Here is a 20,132-nt window from a genome sequence, read left to right as displayed (position 1 = left end):
GGTTTCGCGATCACCACCTGCCCCCCCCCAAAAAAAAAATGTATATTCTTTACCAGGTGAGTGTCCACCAGAGGTCCACATCTGTGAGTGTCCATCCAGGTGAGTGTCGCATATGTCCACCAGGTGAGTGTCCACCATCTGTCACCAGGTGAGTGTCCACCATCTGTCCACAGCATATGTCCACCAGGTAGTGTCCACCATCTGTCCACCAGGTGAGTGTCCACCATCTGTCCACCAGGTGAGTGTCCACCATCTGTCCACCAGGTAGTGTCGCACCATCTGTCCACCAGGTGAGTGTCCATCTGTCACCAGGTGAGTGTCACCATCTGTCCACCAGGTGAGTGTCCAGCATATGTCACCGGTGGGTTTTGTCACATCTGTCCGGTGAGTGTCCACCATCTGTCCACCAGGTGAGTGTCCATATGTCCACCAGCTGATCATGCAACAGCTCGTCATTCAGTTAATAATCCTATGAAGTGTTTCTCATGGGCGACAAGAATCACACACACACACACACACACACACACACACACACACACACGTACTAACAGCACCTACAAAACGAGAGACCGACATGAATATTAATTGGTTCCGGTCTGGGTTCGAGGCAGGTAAACAACAGGTAGAGGGCGAACACACCTGTTGAGAGAGTACGTCAGGTATAGTGAGGGTGAGACATTTTCACCATAACACCACACGATTCAATTAATTTCACCATCTTGACAAGTAATGCTAAGACGTAAGGATAATTTCACCATCTTTTCACCATCACTCGACGAGATTTCAGTTATCAGGGGTAGATATAGTGATAGTGGAGTCCCTTGACACCATAACGAGGCATATTAGCTACAGTGATCACAAAAAAACAAGCATTACAATTTTTTGAGGGGAGGGAGCCTGATGTTCTTAATGTCAGGTGAGACTCCTCGCTCGAGTAGTCATTTGGAGCAGTACTCTCTCTCTCTTACACACACACACACACACACACACACACACACACACACACACACACACAACCCGCTCCACCCTTCTCAAAAAATAAAAATAATAAAATAAAAGAAATAAATGAACCCACAATTACGTTACAATTCCACCTTACTATAAAAGCAACACCTTTACCTACATTCATTAAGAAGTGACCAAACCAGACAGGTGAGGAATCTTCACTATCATTAAGGCAAATATTACTCCCCACGTCCCAGCATCAAGGTGTGTGTGTGCGCGTGGGGAGGGGGGTTGTATGTGTGGGGGGAGGGGGAGGGGGTGTGTGTGAATGGTACGGGCATATATGTACAAAATATCATTAGAAGTTTACAGTAAGTGACCCGGGCGTGGTAGTGGTGGGGGGGAGGAGAGGGGTGAGTGGGGAGAATGTCGTGCTTTCAGCTTTGTTGTGAGAGAGAGAGAGAGAGAGAGTTAAACAGGTGTGTGTGTATTAATTTTCCGACAGCAGGTTCATCTTTTTTGTACGCACACACACACACACACACACACAGGAATTGTACAAACGTATAATATATTGGACATCCCAGCTTAGCTTCACTGCCACCACCAGCTTGAATCATCAGCTTGAGGGAGTTTTAAGCTGGTCGTGTCGCTTCTGTGTATAAAAATTATATAGAACTGAGAGATCTTAAGTGTCATAAATATCAACAAGACGTCACTTTGCATAATAATAAGAGAACTCTCATTTGACTTTTGTTGTTGTTTACTTACGAATATTTTGCAATTTTGTCTCTCATTTGATTTTTTATGAATGTTGTTCAATGTCGTGTATAATTTGACTTGTTTTTATTATTTTTTTATTTACGAATATTCTTCAACTTCATCTCTTATTTATTTTTTTACGAATATTCTGGAATTTTGTATCTCATATGAACTTTTGTTGTTTATTTACGAATATTCTTTAATTTCGTCTCTCTTATTTTACTCACTAACTTAGACCCCACATTCTAATACATAATATAATTGTACAGCACACAGCCATCAGACGAGGTAAACACGCCAGAGGAACACTACACACCTTTATGGCCTCCTGAGTTGACAGTCTTATGCAGTGTTTTTAGAAGTCACGGTGTTTTATTGTCTTGTTTTTAGTAGTGTTTTTTCCTCATATTTTGTTGCCTCGTGTTAATTCCTCATGTGTTTTTTCCTCCATTCACACACCTTTTGGCCTCCTCCTACACACACCTGCCAGACAGACAGACATACACCATTTCCAGCTTCCTAAACGCCATATCACTGCAGGAGACACTGTGGGTGGTCCTCTTCTGCTCCTAAATCCTTCAGTAGTCTACAGGGGCCGCCTGCCTCCCACCCTGTACACTTTGAGGACGTGACCCCCCTCTCACAAAACCCCCTCCCACGTATGCCTCATTTCTCTACCTCTTCCCCCACCTCCGAGGTCGATGTTACCCCCCCTCCACCTCTAATTCGTCTCCATTGCGAATTACAGTCAATGACGTTTAGTTAATTTTGTTTAACCTCTTGAGTGAGTTTGTGATTATTATATTTGAAGTTATTATCATCATCATTCAAAATTATTATTATTATTATTATTAGTGGTGGTGGTGATGGTAGTAGTATTATGTAGCTGTTATATGAAGTACTCGAAACTTTTCCTCAGGGTCTTGTTAAGGTATACACACACACACACACACACACACACACACACAGGAGCAGGTAGAAAGTGCCACTTGTCGCTCGCTGGTCACCGTTATGCTCCTGCCCGGCGGAAAGGTGTGATGTTCTGGTATTTGGCTGAGACCTGTGACGCTCCGTGCGACACCTGGCGAATGTTACAGGTGCTGTGACGTCAGGAGTATTCTATGACGTTATGGGTATGGTGACGTCACGGTTGTTGTGCTATAACGAACACAGGTATAGTGAAACCTCCATATAACGACCTTTTCAATATAATCCGTGAATGGGGTTTCATCTAACGGACACTCGATATAATGGATGATAAACCACTGCAGCATTTTGTCACCGCCAACACACACACCGCCTTTACCGACCTGACTAATATATGTCCTTCGTGTGTGAGGGATGTTTGTAACCGAAGCGTAAGGTTGACAATGAGGAAGAGTAGATAATCAAGAGACGAGTAACAATGAGAATAAAGAATAATGAGAGAGAGAGAGAGGACGCCGAAGAGTAAGGTGGGTGAGGAGGGAGAGAAAGGAGGAGGGAGAAAAGACGGAAGAAGGAAGAGATTGAGAAGGGGAGAAAAGAAGGGAGTAAGGGAGAGAGGGAAAGAAAGAAGGAGGAGGGAGGGAGGAGGGAAAAAAAGGAAGGAAAAGAAAGGAGAGAAAAAAAAGAAAGGAGGTAGGAGGAGAAAGAAAAAGAATGGGGAGGGAAGAAAAAGAAAAGGAAAAGGAGTAGAGGGAGGGAGAGAGAGTATAGAGAAGAGGGCAGGCAAGAGAGAGAGAGAGTCCCAGTGTGTCACCCAGCAGGCCGGTCACCACACCAGTCAGCCCCTCGCGCTCACCATTGAAGGACGCGCCCACTCCCTCACCTACTGTACTCTACACTCGTGCCCTTCGTGACCCTCCGCGCTCCTCCCTCAACATCCTGAGGTCTGGTGGCCCCCTCTTTTTAGACATCCTCTATCCCCCTCTTGAGTATAGGATTCCTGTGACTCACCAAAGGACACCCGTCAATTTAGTAACTTCGTCAGCAGTCCCTTCGTCACCAACCCTTAGTCAGTAGAACCTCCGTCACAAATACCTTCGTCAGTAGTACCTCCTTCACTAGTACCTCCGTCACCAGGACAGATAATCACTATCCAGAAGGGATTAACCTCAGGAGGCATTTGTGCTCTCTTCGTCAGCGACTGTCACGGTAAGGTACATCTTTTTTTACAAGACTTTAATATACTGTACTTTTAATACCATGAGGTAACGAACTATTAATGGCCGTCTAAAACAACTATTAATGGCCATCTATTAGAGCTATTAATGGCCATCTATAAGAGCTATTAATGGCCATCTATAAGAGCTATTAATGGCCGTCTAAAACAACTATTAATGGCCATCTATAAGGCTATTAATGGCAATCTATAAGCGCTATTATTGGCCATCTCAGAGCTATTAATGGCCATCTGTAAGAGCTATTAATGGCCATTTATAAGAGATATCAATGACCATATATAAACTCTATTAATGGCCAATTATAAGAGCTATTTATGGCCATATACTTACTCATAAGAGCTATTGATGGCCATATACTGTAAAAGAACTATTAATGGCCATCTATAACATCTATTAATGGCCATAATACAACAATCTTTAGTAATTGTACTCATGTCGTGTATACTCCCGACTTGCTAATGTTACCTTCACTACCACGCCCCCATCTGCCCCCCAAAAAGACATATTCATAGTTAAAATTAAACCATGATATTTTGCGTCATCACTAATAACTACCTGTAGCTAAAATTACACCAATAAGATAGTTAAGACAAGACTAAAAATAATTCAGTCCCAACTACATCAAGTCTAAAACAATTAAGCTATACTCAGAAAGCTAAATCAAAGCTAACATAACTAACATGATTTTAACACACACACAGGTAAGATCGCCATGCAGGTAAACCCGAGCTAAATTAAGACACAAATTAACATAGAACGAAAGCTAAATACCACACCACAAATAGCTTAACACAATCAAAACTGAAGCTATTTAATTCAGAGACATATTAATCAACTCTAAAGTATTATATTAGCCTTCATTAGCTTTTACTACTTTACAGCTAATATGGTTATCGTGTGGCCTTAGCTTATGGTCAAGGCAACAGCTGTGACATGGTTAAAAAAAAATTAAACAAACCCTCGTGAGAACACTGGATAAACGTTGAGCAGATCAAGATATCGTGTGGCTATGTGGATACAGTATTCGTTTCCTGCCCTAAGAGTCGCATGGATCGAACCCAAGGGACCCCCACAACCCAAGTCGACCCAGACAGACAGACACAGACTGACGACCCGGACAAGAGAGAGACAGACAGAGGACTCTCTAAACGCTCCCACACCCACCCACCGCCCATCACACCACCCACCACCGCCCACCACACCACCCACCTGTCATGTAAACCCAAATGGTATATATTGTCGAGTGTTAACCCAGCCAGTTTTTGTACACCCTCACCTCCTCCTCCTCCTTCGTCTTCTTCCTCACCTCCTCCTCCGTCTTCTTCCTCACCACCTGCTTCTACTCCTTCACCTCCCCCTACTCCTTCCTCACCTCCTCCTCCTCCGTCTTCTTCCTTACCGCCTCCTCCTCCGTCTTCTTCCTCACCCCTCCTCCTCCTCCTCCGTCTTCTTCCTTACCGCCTCCCTACTCCTTCTTCTTCCTCACCTCCTCCTCCCCTCCTCCGTCTTTTCCTTACCTCCTCCTCTCCTTCTTCTTCCACCTCCTCCCTCCTCCCTCCTTCTTCTTCTCACCTCCTCAGTCTCCTTCCCTCCCTCCTCCTCCCGTCTTCTTCCTCACCTCCTCCTCCTCCGTCTTCTTCCTCACCTCCTCCTCCTCCGTCTTCTTCCTCACCTCCTCCTCCTCCGTCTTCTTCCTCACCTCCTCCTCCTCCTACCCCTCCTCTTTGACAAGTTCACTTAACGTTCAGTCGATACGGTCTAATTTCTGGTGTACTAGAAACTATTACCTGAAGACGGCGCCGAGTCAAGTTTAAATGATTATTCACCGTCTACAAATTAGCGTGTGTGTGTGTGTGTGTGTGTGTGTGTGTGTGTGTGTGTGTGTGTGTGTGTGTGTGTGTGTGTGTGTGCGCTCATATTAAACAAAATATTCTCATCAGTTCTCTTTACATTTGAGATTCTGTCCATCATTGGCGACCATCCAACACACACACACACACACACACACACACACACACACACACACACACACACACACACACACACACACACACACTGAACACATATAATCTTCTCCATAAACACTACACATAATGTCAGGTGAATTAATACCTAGCAATAAAGGCGATAAGCTTTAATACCTAGCTGAGGGAGGTGATCTCTCTCTCTCTCTCTCTCTCTCTCTCTCCTTATGTGGGTAGATGTAGTACCTTCACCCCCCGGCCTTTAATGGGGGAAGGGAGATAACGGTAGGGAGAAGATAACAGTGGAGGAGGGAGGGAGGAGAGTAAGGGAGAGGGAGTAACAGGAGGAGGGAGGAGGTAACAGGGAGGGAGGAGGATAACAGGGGAGGAGGGGGGAGTAGGAGGAGGAGGAGGTGAGGAGGGAGGTAACAGGGAGGAGGAGGAGGTAACAGGGAGGAGGTAACAGGGAGGAGGTAACAGCATTGATTTAAGAGGTTACGGTCGTCTTTATCTGATCAATCCGGTTACTGGAGTTTGTTTATTTAGGCAAATTGAAAGTTAAACACCTTAGCTTTTTTTTACCTGTAGATTAATCACAATATTCATACCTGGGGGAGGGGTGGAGGTTGGTTAGGTTAGGTTAGCCAGAATATATAACTAATTGCAAAGTGATTATTTCTCTTATTTGGATTTTGTGAATTCTATTTAATTTTTGGAGAGAGAGTCAACAAAGTTCCTCCTCTAGACTCACCTGAAGAAATTAAGCTGTTCTCAAGACCCTCAGGTAAATCTTTCATAATAACATAAAGTGTGTGTGTGTGTGTGTGCGTTTGTGTGTGTGTGTGTGTGTGTGTCGTTTGTGTGTGTGTGTGGTTGTGTGTGTGTGTGTCTTGAATCATAATAAGAGTGTGGTCATGTGTGGCAGACCAAACACCATCATCACCACCATTCACCACCACCGTCACCACCACCACTGTTGGCCAAGACGACTATCCCATCAACATTCAAATCCGCCGTCATTTATTTTGTTGATTTAGCTATTGATGGGGTGGTGTGGGTGGTGTGGTAGGGTGGGTGGGGTGGGGTAGGTGGGTGTGGGGTGAGTGTGGAAGGTGGAGGGGTGGGGGTGGAGGGTTGGGGTGGGGTGGCAGGAACAGACGGCTGACGGGTTGGTGGATAGCATCTGTTATGATGGATGACTGGTATGCATGACGAAGAGCTGACAGTGGCTGACGATAGCTGACGGGTGACTATCGGGCATAATAGATCACTACTACTAACACTCTTACTCCACGGGCATCACCACCATGGCCGCCATCTTGAAACACTACAGACTCCTCCCCTCATACCAAAAGTAAACAACACAAAACAGGTCGCACACCCCACAACACCTCGTAGACACCACAGGTAATAAGATCGTTTTTATTTACTCCCTCACGTCCAGTACGAGACATTAGGGAGGGGGGGAGGTGTTAAGTGACGTAGAGAATAGAGCCGTAAAAAAATGTCATTAGTTGTCTCTTATGGTATAGTTAAGGCAGGAATCCCACGACAACAACAATAATAATAATAACAACGAAAATATCAACAAAGTAATACAATAATAACATCATTTTGACCATCATTCTCATCGTCATTATCACCATCATCATCATCATCATACTATCATCATCACCATCCTTAACAATTTCCACACACTTGATTGCTCAGTCTTAATAGCTCACAGGCCCAGGTGGGTTTGATGAGTTAATTAGGGAGAAGGCGTGAAGGTGATGCTTACAGGTGAAGTCAACCTAATTAAAGACCAGGTGTGTGCTGGTCAAGTAAGTCAGGCAGGTTCAACACACACACACAGGTACTGAGTGTGTGTGTGTTTGATGTGTTTATGTGTGTTTGTGTGTGTGTGTGTGTGTGTGTGTGTGGAAGCTTATTAAGACAGACAGACACACACACACACACACACACACACACACACACACACACAAGCTAACAGACACATCACAACAGCCCCTCAAGCGACAGACAGACCCTGACATCTGGTGGCAATAGATGAGAGAAGAGATATAGACATCGTGAACCTGACTTAGTGTGTGTGTGTTATTGTTATGCATCTGGCAGCTGCTGGTGGTGATGTCATGGGTATGTTGTGGTTCGTGGTTCATTTGTTTTGTTGTTGTTGTTATGTTTTTTTTTTAATATTCTCTTCTACTATTTCTTCTGTTTTTCGTTCTTCTTCTTCTTCTCCTCCCCCTCCTCTTCTTATTCTTCCTCCTCTTCTTCATTTGTCCCTCGTTCTTCTCTTCTCCCCACCCTCCCTCACCTCTCCTTCCCTCTCTTCTTCCTTCTTCCCTCCCTATCTACCATCTCTTCCTTCCTCTCTCCCTCTTCCCCTCTCTCCCCCCTCTTGCTCTTCCACCTCCTCCTCCTCTTCTTCTTCAGGCCAGAAATCTCACTCATGTACTGCCTGACATGCTTACGTGATTACCTGCTCGTACACACACACACACACACACACACACACACACACACACACACACATTTACGTCAACTGTAATCAAATAATTTTTTAACCTGTATCTGTGAATTATTATTTTTGTCTATTTTTCTATTTATTGATTTTGTTTATTGTCTGTTCTCAATATTCTTGTCACAGTCCCTCCTTCCAACCCCCCACCACCCCCCCTCACCCTCTTCTCCCCATACTATCTACCCATACCTAATTCCTCCTCCCCCCTCCATACCCCATCTTCCTCTCCCATTCCCATAAGAGGGTGTGTGTGTGTGTGTGTGTGTGTGTGTGTGTGTGTGTGTGTGGAATGCATGCGGCACGTCTTAGGTAAATATAATGGAAGGTTTGCTAAGTGAAAAATGCCCCGACGTCTGAGAATGTAAATTGTCTTAGGCGATACTTACGATAAACTGACGTGTGTGTGTGTGTGTGTGTGTGTGTGTGTCCCTTCAGTCCCCCACACTATAACATTCCTCTTATCAACGGGTCCAGCCACACCACGATGATAATGACGACGACGCCCTTTCTCCGTCTACGACACCTCTACATCTGTCTGTGTCTGTCTGTTGGTCACTTCTATTATCTCCTGTGCGCTACAACGTCTGTGTCTGTGTGTCTGTCTGTCTGTCTCCTGGGGGCTACAACACCTCCAGGAGCAGGCAAGAAACAAGAGAGGCCTAGCCCTTAAATCCTATATAAGACACCCTGACCATCTTTTACAACCACCTTCCTCACAGATGGTCAAAAGTCGTGTCCCAGCAGATGGTAGAAATAGTGTCCCATTGTAATCTCTCTCTCTCTCTCTCTCTCTCTCTCTCTCTCTCTCTCTCTCTCTCTGGTCTAAACTCACCTGTCATATCCACCAAAGACGCCCTGAGACCAGATAGTAATTATGTGTTGGGTCAGCCATAGATCATCTCCCTTCCCTTTTTTCTTATTATTAACATTAGCATATCCTAAGGGGGGCTAAGGCCAGGTAGTGTTAAAGAGTTCGTGAGATACATTAATCGGCGGTTAGGTGAGGTTAGGTTAGAGTTGCGGTGTGTGTGTGTGTCTCTCTCTCTCTCTCTCTCTCTCTCTCTCTCTTCAGCCTTCCCCCAGCAAGAGAGGAGGACAGCCACTCTCTATCGTCAACAACCACCAACACATTAAACTACCTCGTAACATATTCAGGACGTGAGAACTGTACAAAACCAGATTTTCCCGTACGCCTTCCTCTTCCGCATGTTCTGGGGAGGGGTGAATGGGAGGGGAAAGGAGGAGGTGAGATGAAAGGGGAGGGATGAAGTGGGAGGAGTTAGATGTGGAACCGGATGTGGTCGACGGGTCGACGTTATAGAGAGGGTATTGTAGACTAAACAGGGCGTCGCTATACCAAGGAGGTCGTGTTAGAGGAGGCGTCACGAATACCAGGGCGTCGGGAGGGGTTGGGAGACGTGTGGGCGTAGCAGTAGGTAGGCAGGGGCGGTGGGGACCTCTACCACATGTGTTGACATACTTAGGGGTGTAGTAACCCGAGGTCCCTCCTTCACCACCACCCTGCTGACGATTCCCTGAGGTCTGATGATGTCCTTGGCTGATGATCCTGACCCCCCTCTCTCCCCCGCTGACGTTTCTCCTGACGGTGGAGTCTTTCATAGCTAGAGGGGGTGAGGTCGGGACAAAGGATATAATAAAGGGAGGAGCAGTTGTCCACACGAGGCTGCTGCCTCATGAGGGTAAACACTGAATCACTCCACTATACATCGAGGTGAATATGACCTCTCGCCTCCTATATGGTGTGTGTGTGTGTGTGTGTGTGTGTGTGTGTGTGTGATATTCACCATTCTATCCCACAAAACCTTCACGCCCACTCATCTACCCAGGCAAAAGCAAGAAGATCTATTCCATTTCCTTTCCATCTCTCCCTACCAACGTTTCTACTCCCCTTACCTCCATCTCTATTCCATCCCTACTTCCCTCCATCACTCCCTCCCTCCTTACCTTCCTCCATCACCCATACCCTCTATTAACTCCTACCACTCCTTCTCTTCCTCCTCCTACCCTCTCTACATCCCTCCCCACCCCCATCCCTCTCCCTCCCTCCTCCCACTCCTCCCACGTCATTACCCCCCTACCTAAATAATTACAGGTCATTGGCGTCTACTCTGGCGCCACAAGATTCGGTAACCTTTAAATTACAGTAAATCGTCACTGCTCAGAATAGCTCATGATGAGACCCTTCTTGTGAGTGTAAACAATGTTGTGATTTGTCGACGAGATGGTTAGGTTAGGTATAGGTTAGGTTAGATACGTCTTGGGAGCACCAAATTATCCCAACCACCGCCTTCCTTCTCCTCCTTCTCGTAAGAGGTGACTGACCCTATCTGGCAATACTGTTTGGACCGTAAGAACCGCCGACCATTTTAGGAGGTGTCTCAGAGGCTCCTATGAGGTGTAGAGACGTGGTCCACCAGGAAGGGAATATCTCATTGTTCAGTTTACACCTTTTCGTTCTCTCTCTCTCTCTCTCTCTCTCTCTCTCTCTCTCTCTCTCTCTCTCTCTCTTTTCCGACTTCCTTCCTTCCTTCCTCGTTTCCTAATTCCTTCTTCCTTGTTCCCTCTTCCTTCCTTTCTTCTTTATTTCCTACTTCCTTTTTCCTTGTTCCCTCTTCCTTCTTCCTCGTTCTCTTCTTCCTTCCTTCAACGTTCCTTGTTCCCGCTTTCCTTCTTCCTTCATTCTCCCCCGTTTCCTACCTTGACACTACCTGGGATTCATGAGTTGATTTATATCTATTACAAGAGTAGAGGAAGGAAGGAAGGAGAGGGGAGGGAGAGGAAGGAGAAAAGGAAAGAGGGAAGAAGGAAGGAAGAAGGAAAAGAGGGAAGGAAGGAAGAAAGTAAAGGAGTTGGAAAACGAGGTAGAATTGAGATAATGTGAGTGAAAAAGAAGAGAGAGAGAGGTACAAGTTTATAGCTCTTGTGAAAATGCACCGTCAAATATCCTCTACCATGTCTCTCACCCCCCACCACTCCCACCCTACCCCCCCACTCCTCCCCACTCATCCCCTTCCCTCTCTACTTTCTCTCACACAACCGCTAAAAAGTCTTGAATTTGGTATACCTGTGACTTGCTATCCAAACACTTCTCCCCCCCTCTTTTCTCCAGCACCATAATACCAACCACAATCCACTCTCCACTGTGACTCAGACCCAAACACTCACCCAGACACATATAAGGTAAACACTCGAACAGGATACCTGGCGTCCCCAGGCGTCACACACACACACACACACACACACACACACACACACACACACACACACACACACACCTGTGATGTATCACCACCCAACCCTTACCTGCTGTGCCACCACCACCGGCGTATAACAGGTATAGGAAGACTGATTACTGATTACCTGTCAATACCTGACATACCTTAATATACGCCGCTGAAGTAGGCTGGCACGATGTTATAGGTCTTGTTAATTGATAGTTGTTCTGGTGTGTGTGTGTGTGTGTGTGTGTGTGTGTGTGTGTGTGTGTGTGTGTGTGTGTGTGTGTGTGTGTGTGTGTGTGTGTGTGTGTGTGTTGTGAGCTGAGATACTGTAGACATTAGCTGTAAATTAGACCATTGTTGATAATATTATTATTATTAGTAGTAGTAGTAGTAGTAGTAGTAATAGTATCAATCTCGACATATCTTTAGTCATCCCTTGTGAGTAAACATTAAACACAAGACGTAAATACTGTAGAATGCTTTTAACTTATGGTCGTTAATCAATCGTAATGGTACAGCACCTCATATTACCTACGGCTCATCATCTGCTTTAGGTCAACATTCATCTTCCTGTGTTGGTGAGGTACAGTATATGGGAGTGGTCTTGTCTCGTGTCTTGGTTCAGGTAAGCTATCAGGTGTGTCAGTCATTAAGGTAACTGTATACAGGTGAGGAGTTATGTTGTTGTTGTTGTTGATTTTAGATTAGTTGATATTGTTGTTTGTTGAAGATATGTGTAATGATAATAATAATTAGTAGAAAACAATCATAATAACAACAATGATTAAAATAACAACAGTAACAACAACAATAACAACAACAACAATAAAACACAATGATTTTGTTTGTTAATATCACAATCTCAAGATACTATTGATATTATTAACTAAACAATTGAACATCAACCATGTGCCCCTCCCCGTGTCCTCCCCCCCCTCCCCCTCCCGTGTCCTCCTCCCCTCCCTCTCCCTTGTCCTCCTCCTCCCCAGGATACGTCGCCTCCCTTTGATCTTTCTTCTCTCGCTCATGTTTACATCTTTTGTCTTGTATGTGGTTTATGGAGTCGAGTCATTACCCCCACTACCGTCACTACCGTCACTACCCCCACTACCGTCACCCCACTATCGTCACTCCCCCACATCTGCCTACCACCCCCACTACCGTCACTAACCCCACACCCCCACTACCGTCACTACCCCTCTAAGACGTAAGCTTACAATGGTGCTGCAGGAAGCTACTATCACCCCTCCTTTCCTCCCCACCAGATGGAAGTAGTTTAGGGGGATGTGGTTGCTTAGGTGTGGTTGGGTTGGGGTGTGGTTGGGGCAGGGTGTCAGTTGGTGAGAGGTATGGTTGGTGAGAGGTGGTTGGGGGGTGTGGTTGGAGGGTTTGGTTAGGTGGGGAGGTGTGGTCAGGTAGTAGCATTGTGTTCATGTATGTGTTTTTGGTTGTTTGGTTGCCATATAAGGTGTTGGTAGTGGCAGTGGAGAAGACGCCATTAAAACACCTGTGGGCCGGTTACCTGGTGGTCACTTGGTGTCTCAGGTGACGTTCATTAACTGTCCTCTTTGCAGGTAATGTACGCCATTAACTCTCTAGTGGTTCAGGTAATGCCATTAATTTCCCTTTAGTGGCTCAGGTAACGCCATTAATCTCCATTTAGTGGCTCAGGTAACGTCATTAACCCCCTTTAGTGGCTCAGATAACGCCATTAATCCCTTTCTAGTGGCTCAGGTGGCGCCATTTACCTCCTATAGCATGACGAGCCAGAGTTGAGCCTCAAAAGGAAAAAAGTGCTGGAGACTCATTATTTACTGACTACCTGAGTAAACAACATCCCCCACCTCTCCCCCCCACTCCTACCCCACCTCCCCCCACCACACGGCAGGTACCTATGGGGGGGTGAGTGGGGTTATGTCCATGTTTATACACAAGGAGACGAGAAAATTACTAACTTAAACTGATTCAACCTAACCTAACTTAACGCTTCTTTTTCTTCTCCTTTCCTCCCTTCACATCATCTACTTCCTCTTCCTCTCCCTCTTCTCCTCCTCCTCCTCCTCTTTTCTTCCTCCTCGTGACACCACCAGCTGGGACCGGGCAGATGGTTAAAGGTAGTGAGGTTGGTGACCAGCTGGGACCAGAAGGCGTACAAGACGGATCTCTCGGTATGTAAACACCACACACACACACACACACACACACACACACACACACACACACACACACACACACACACACACACACACACACACACACAGCTCTTCAAATCCCGGACAAGACAGGGTGTCCTCCGTCAGGGGTGGAGGTGAGAGAGAAGAGAGAGTGTGTGTGTGTTGACTTCCAGGGTGATAGATAGATAGATAGATAGATAGATATAGATAGATAGATATATAGATAGATAGATAGATCACAAATATATATCTTCACGGATCAGTTCGAGGTTGTACAGGACAATCACCTCACCTGTCCGTAATGACCTACCTGACTGCTTGTTATGGGAGACGAGGAGGATTCTAATTGGTTTAGATTGGCCAAGACACGAGCAGGTTCTGTCATCTGGTTTACATTTGAGAGGTGACTCACCCTCACCTGGGGTCGATAAGTTCGAGCGGGAGCCTAAACTTACCCTAACCTTCCACAACCCAACCTTAGCCTAACCTTCCACAACCCAACCTTAACTCTAACCTTCCACAACCCAACCTTAACCTAACCCTTCCACAACCCAACCTTAACCTAACCATCCACAACCCAACCTTAGCCTAACCTTCCACAACCCAACTCTAACCTAACCTAACCTCTAACCTTCCATAACCTAACCCAACCCCTCCCTAACATTAACCTAACCTCACTTAACCCCTAACCTAACCTAACCTAACCACACCACTTCACCCTGACGGTAATAATAGGACATACAGTACTCGGGTTTCTCTCCAGGGTCCGTAGATGATCGAGTCGTTGGAGCAGTTTTACCTCCATTATATAAGACCTTAACGAACCACGCTCTTAACCTAACCTAACCACGCTCTTACGGCAGTCTTAACCTAACCTAACCCATGACTACCACCACACTACACCCACCGACCACACCCACAACTACACAGAGAAAGAGAGAGAGAGGGTGACACATCAACACAAAGGCATTGTAAGGGAGGGGTGTTGGTGGGTGTTGGGGGGGTGTTGGTGTGTTGGGGTGGGGGTGCTGAAGGACGGTGTTGGAGGTCAGGGTCGTGTCATCACCCTCCACAAGACTTTTCCCTCCCTCCCCCTCCTTCCCTCTCCCTCTCCCTTCCTCTCCCCCCCTCCTTCCCTCTCTCTCCCTCCCCTTTCCTCCCTCTCCTTCCCTCCCCAAGTCTAGGGAGTTTAGCGTCACATTTAATTTATATTCTGCTTTTCCTTCGTCGTATCTGTGATGTTTATGTTAAGTCAGCCTGTGTGTGTGTATGTATGTATGTATGTATGTATGTATGTATGTATGTATGTATGTATGTATGTATGTATGTATGTGTGTGTGTGTATGTATGTATGCATGTATGTATGTATGTATGTATGTATGTATGAGTGTGTGTGTGTGATTGTGTATGAGTGTGTGTGTGTGTGTGTGATTGTGTATGTGTGTGTGTGTATGTATGTGTGTGTATACATGTGCGTGTGTGTACCTGGTAATACTTGTGTCACCTTAGAGCACCTGAATGATGGCCCCGTTCACCTGGCTCACCTTACAGCACCTCGTCACTTCCACTCTCCATCACCCTGACACGAGACCATCTTTACCTGACAGTCTATCATGTGGTGACGGGCGCCTCTCTGACGGCGATATGACAGTTCTGACAGAGATTTATTGACCAATAATAGCAAGGGACAATAGCTGTTTTTGTCGTAGATGGAATTATGTATGATCGCCATTTTGTGGACGTGGTAGGTGTGGAGGTGTGGGGGCTGTAGAGGGGGGCTGTGTAGAGGTGTGTGTGTAGAGATGTGGTGTTGGCCGTCTGGGGTGTTGGGTGGTGGGGAGTTCACCCACACAGGAGTTAAACCATCGTCCTCAAAGGGTTTAAGCCACACTCATCTCTCCATAATTACTTAAACCACTAAACACATAACCCCCACCTCCCACTATTTCTCTTAAGTCTCCGGAGGCCAAATACGTCTCTCTTGGCCTAGGAACACTTTTATCTCATTAGTATTTATGAGAGAAGGAATCTTATCTCTGAATAATTTCCCCCCCAAGTGTCGACCATCTCCTCTCCTCCCATCCTTCCTTCTCACTCGGGCACACAGTTACAACACGAATTCTTTTCTCCTCCTCCTCCTCTTCCCTAATCCAGGTAGAAAAATATATAACGAGAGAGGGGGGGGGGGGGGTGTTAGCCTCGCCTTATTCGTGATGATCCAACAGGTTCCTCGCGTATCGTCTCAAAAGCAAGTCATCTCATATATAACTTACTGTCACATGTTGGTCTGTATTGTATTAGTGTGTGTGTGTGTGTGTGTGTGTGTGTGTGTGTGTGTGTGTGTGTGTAGTATATCTGAAGGGGCTGACGGCGGCGGCGAGTTCACAGGAGGAAACGACTGCAAAACGACCACCAAATACGGGGGGTTCTCACATGTCCCGTCTTGTACAGCATTATCTCTTCATCTGGCACCCGCGGAGACCACTAGGGACCCCTCCTCCACCCCGGGGCACTGAATGGTCCACTACTCAGTTCTAGTTATTTATTTCGTGGTGGTGGGTAGTAACGACCTTTTGGACGACCCGGGGTACAGTAACGACCTTTTGGACGACCCGGGGTATAGTAATCATCCTTGTGAACGTGATAAACTTCCGATCTTGGCGATGTCGTTTTCGTCTTGTTGGTTCTGGGAGATAATACCTGCGGATGACTTATCTACAGACGACTAATCCACAGACGACTAATCCACAGACGACTAATCTAGACGACTAATCCACAGACGACTAATCTACAGACGACTAATCCACAGACGACTAATCTACGGACGACTTATCAACGGACGAATAACCAAGCCCCTCATCGTCTTTACAGTGGCAGGAGAAAAAACACGACTAACCTAACCTAACATCAATACCCTCTCACAGTCACTCCTCCAGAAGGCGACGACGAGGTTATAACCAGGACCTGACCCCCCGCCCCATCCTCTTCCTGGAGTCGCCCCACTTTTAAGATCATTCAGATGTCATGTTCCAGCTGGTGATAGTGACATCTGCCCTAAGACGCGTCACTTGTCATCTTCTAATAGTGTCTCAAGCCTCATATTTATTTCCAAGATGATGTTTTTGTTGTTGTGTTGTTATTTTTATGTTGTTTTGCTGTTATTTGTTGTTGTTATTATTATTATTATTATTATTATTATTATTATTATTATTATTATTATTATTATTATTATTATTATTATTATTATTATTATTATTATTATTATTATTGTCGATATTTTGTTGTTGTTTTGTTATTTTTTGTTGTTTTTGCTGTTATTATTATTATTATTGATGGTTTTTGTTATTGTTGTCGTTGTTGTTCTTGTTGTTATCCATTTATCCACTCACTCGTATATTATGCCGACCATAGTTAGTATTATATACAAGTTTACTTATTAAGTCTTGTGGTTTACACAGTCTGTTGGTACATAAAGTGACTCGTAAATTTTGGCAATGGGGCAAGTATAAGACGACTCGAGGTACTACATACACACACACACACACACACACACACACACACACACACACACACACACACACACACACACACACACACACACACACACACACACACACACACACACACTATTTTAACGTTTCAGACCATTAGTGTAAAGTCAATACCAACAGAGAGAGAGAGAGAGTATGTATGTATGTATGTATGTATGTATGTATGTATGCATGCATGTATGTATGTATGTATGTATGTATGTATGTATGTATGTATGTATGTATGCATGCATGCATGTATTTATGTATGTATGTATGTATATTTCTCGTGCGTGGGTCGGGGGGCAGTGAGTACGGTCCATCACCCCTCCCTCCCTCCCTCCTCCTACCTTCCTGACTGCCATCTCGCACCTCCATCACCGCCCACGCCGCCCGACTCTCCTCTGCGACAACACAATACAACTGCAGCACTGACGACGCCCACGACCGCCAGCCATCCACGAGACAATACCCAGCGACATCCACCGCCGTGTACCTGTGACTGTCTAACTAAATCTTAACCCCTTTTAAATCTCCTTCGTTTTTTCTTTAACCTAACCTCACCTCACCTAACCTAACCTAACACAACCAACACGCCCTTAGAGAGTATACACAGTACCAGCTTAATCCACTTCTCCTGCAGCTGACCACCACGACGAACTCCCTACACCACCCCAACCTCCCCTACACCCACCCTAACCTCCCTAGACCCACCTGACCTCACCCTACACCCACCCCAAGCCTCCCTACACCTCTACACCAGCCTCCCCTAACCTCCTACACCCACCCTAACCTCTACCCCACCCCAACCTCCCTACACCCACCTCCCTACACACCCCAACCTCTGCACACCCCCCTCCCCACCCCATCCTCTACACCCACCAACCTCCCTACACCCACCCCAGCCTCCTCACCCTAACCCCCAGCCTCTACACCCACCCCAGCCTCCCTACACACCCAGCCTCCCTGCACCACCAGCCTCCCCTACCCACCTGGCCTCCCCTACACCCACCTCCCCCCAGCCTCCCCTACACCCCAGGCCCTCACACAGCCTCCCTACACCCCAGCCTCCCCTACACCCCAGCCTCCCCTGCACACACCCAACCTCCCCTACACCCCAGCCTCTACCCCAGCCTCCCCTACACCCCAACCTCCCCTACACCCCCTCCCCTGCACCCCCTACACCCAGCCTCCCTACCCCAACCTCCCCTACACACCCCAGCCTCTCTGCCTCTACACCCCAGCCTCCCTACTCACCCAGGCTTCCTCCCACCTGCCTCCTGCACCCCAGCCTCACCACTCCTCTACTGCTCCCTACACCGCCTCCCTACACCCAGCCTCCCTACCCCTTTAGCCTCTACACCCCGCCTCTCCCCACTGGCCTCCCCTACACACCCCAGCCTCCCCTACACCACCCCAGCCTCCCCTACACCCAGCCCCATACCCCTACACCCTAGCCTCTACACCACCCCCAGCCTCCTCTACACCCCCAGCCTCCCTACCCCAGCCTCCCCTACACACCCCAGCCTCCCCTACACCCCCAGCCTCCCCTACACCCCACCTCCCCTACACACCCCAGCCTCTCCTACACCCACCCCAGCCTCCCCTACACCCCCAGCCTCTCCTACACCCCAGCCTCCCCTACACCCCACCTGGCCTCCACCACCTTTGCTCCCCTACACCCCAGCCCCCCTGCACACTTCTCCCTACACCCCCCCAGCCTCCCCTAACTTAGCCTCCCTACTTGGCCTCCTCCACCCACCCAGCCTCCCCTACACCCCGCCCCAGCACACACCACCCCACTTGCTTCTCCCCACCCTTAGCCTCCCTACACCCCACCCCAGCCTCCCCTACTAGCCTCCCCACCCCCCCAGCCTCCCCCCAGCCTCCCCTACACCCACCCCCTCCCTACACCCCACCCCCAGCCTCCCCTACACCCACCCCAGCCTCCCCTACACCCACCCCCAGCCTCCCTGCACCCCAGCCTCCCCTACCCCCCAGCCTCCCCTACACCCCACCCCAACCTCCCTACACCCACCCCAGCCTCCCTCACCACCCCAGCCTCCCCTACACCCCCCCAGCCTCCCCTACACCCCACCACACACCACCAATGTACTTAGCAGCAACTCCTCCTAAACCGTTCCATTTGTGTGTGTCTCATATTTACGACCTCAGCTCTACTCAGTGCATCCCACACACTGTCCACCACGACTGTATGCCCTTTGTGGACTCTTAACACCGGTAGATGTTTATCATTATAATACACAGAACGTAAACTGTGTAGGAATAAATGAATATACCTGTTTTCTAATTAGCCACAGGTGTACCCCCAGACACTGTTTTACCTGTCATGGTGTACACAGAGCCAACTTTACCTTACCTAAACACGTAACATTAAAACAGCTGTGTGAGTTTTTTGGGGGGATTAACATAATGAAGGTATTATGTTAGGTGTGTTATATAATGCTTTCTTTGTACAGGTGTGTCTCTCGTTGCGTCACCTGGATTGTCTCTTAGTAACTGGGCAGGTGGTAGGGTCTTTATAGTACAGGGCCGGGTGGTGTGTGTGAATGGTGATGGTTACTATGAGGCCGGGTGGTGTCTTGACCGGTGGTGAGTGGTTACAATGCAGGGCCGGGTAGGCCAGGTAGTGAGTGGTTACAGTATGAGGGCCGGGTGTGTGTTGCCAGTGGTGGTGGTTAGTACAGGGCCGGGTGGTGTGTCCGGGTGGTGGTACAGTGGAGGGCCGGGTGGTGTGTGGCCAGGTGGTGGTGGTTTGAGTGCAGGCCGGGTGGTGTGTGTAGTGGTGGTGGCTGTACAGGG

General features: G+C 47.3%; 1 protein-coding gene across 2 annotated transcripts in view; it reads left to right on the top strand.

Annotated features, from left to right (window-relative positions):
• Positions 1-3,462: 3,462 nt before the first annotated feature.
• Positions 3,463-20,132, top strand: part of LOC121861043 — a 38,804-nt gene continuing 22,134 nt past the window's right edge. For both annotated transcript variants that reach the window (XM_042358530.1, XM_042358531.1), the window contains exon 1: positions 3,463-3,843. The gene's annotated coding sequence lies outside the window, so the exon portion shown is untranslated. The remainder of the gene's footprint in view (positions 3,844-20,132) is intronic.

Source organism: Homarus americanus, unplaced genomic scaffold, assembly GCF_018991925.1.
Source record: "Homarus americanus isolate GMGI-L3 unplaced genomic scaffold, GMGI_Hamer_2.0 scaffold52806, whole genome shotgun sequence".
Taxonomy (NCBI): domain Eukaryota; kingdom Metazoa; phylum Arthropoda; class Malacostraca; order Decapoda; family Nephropidae; genus Homarus; species Homarus americanus.
The sequence above is the reverse complement of the archived record's forward strand: the minus strand, read 5'-3'. Positions and strand labels throughout refer to the sequence as shown.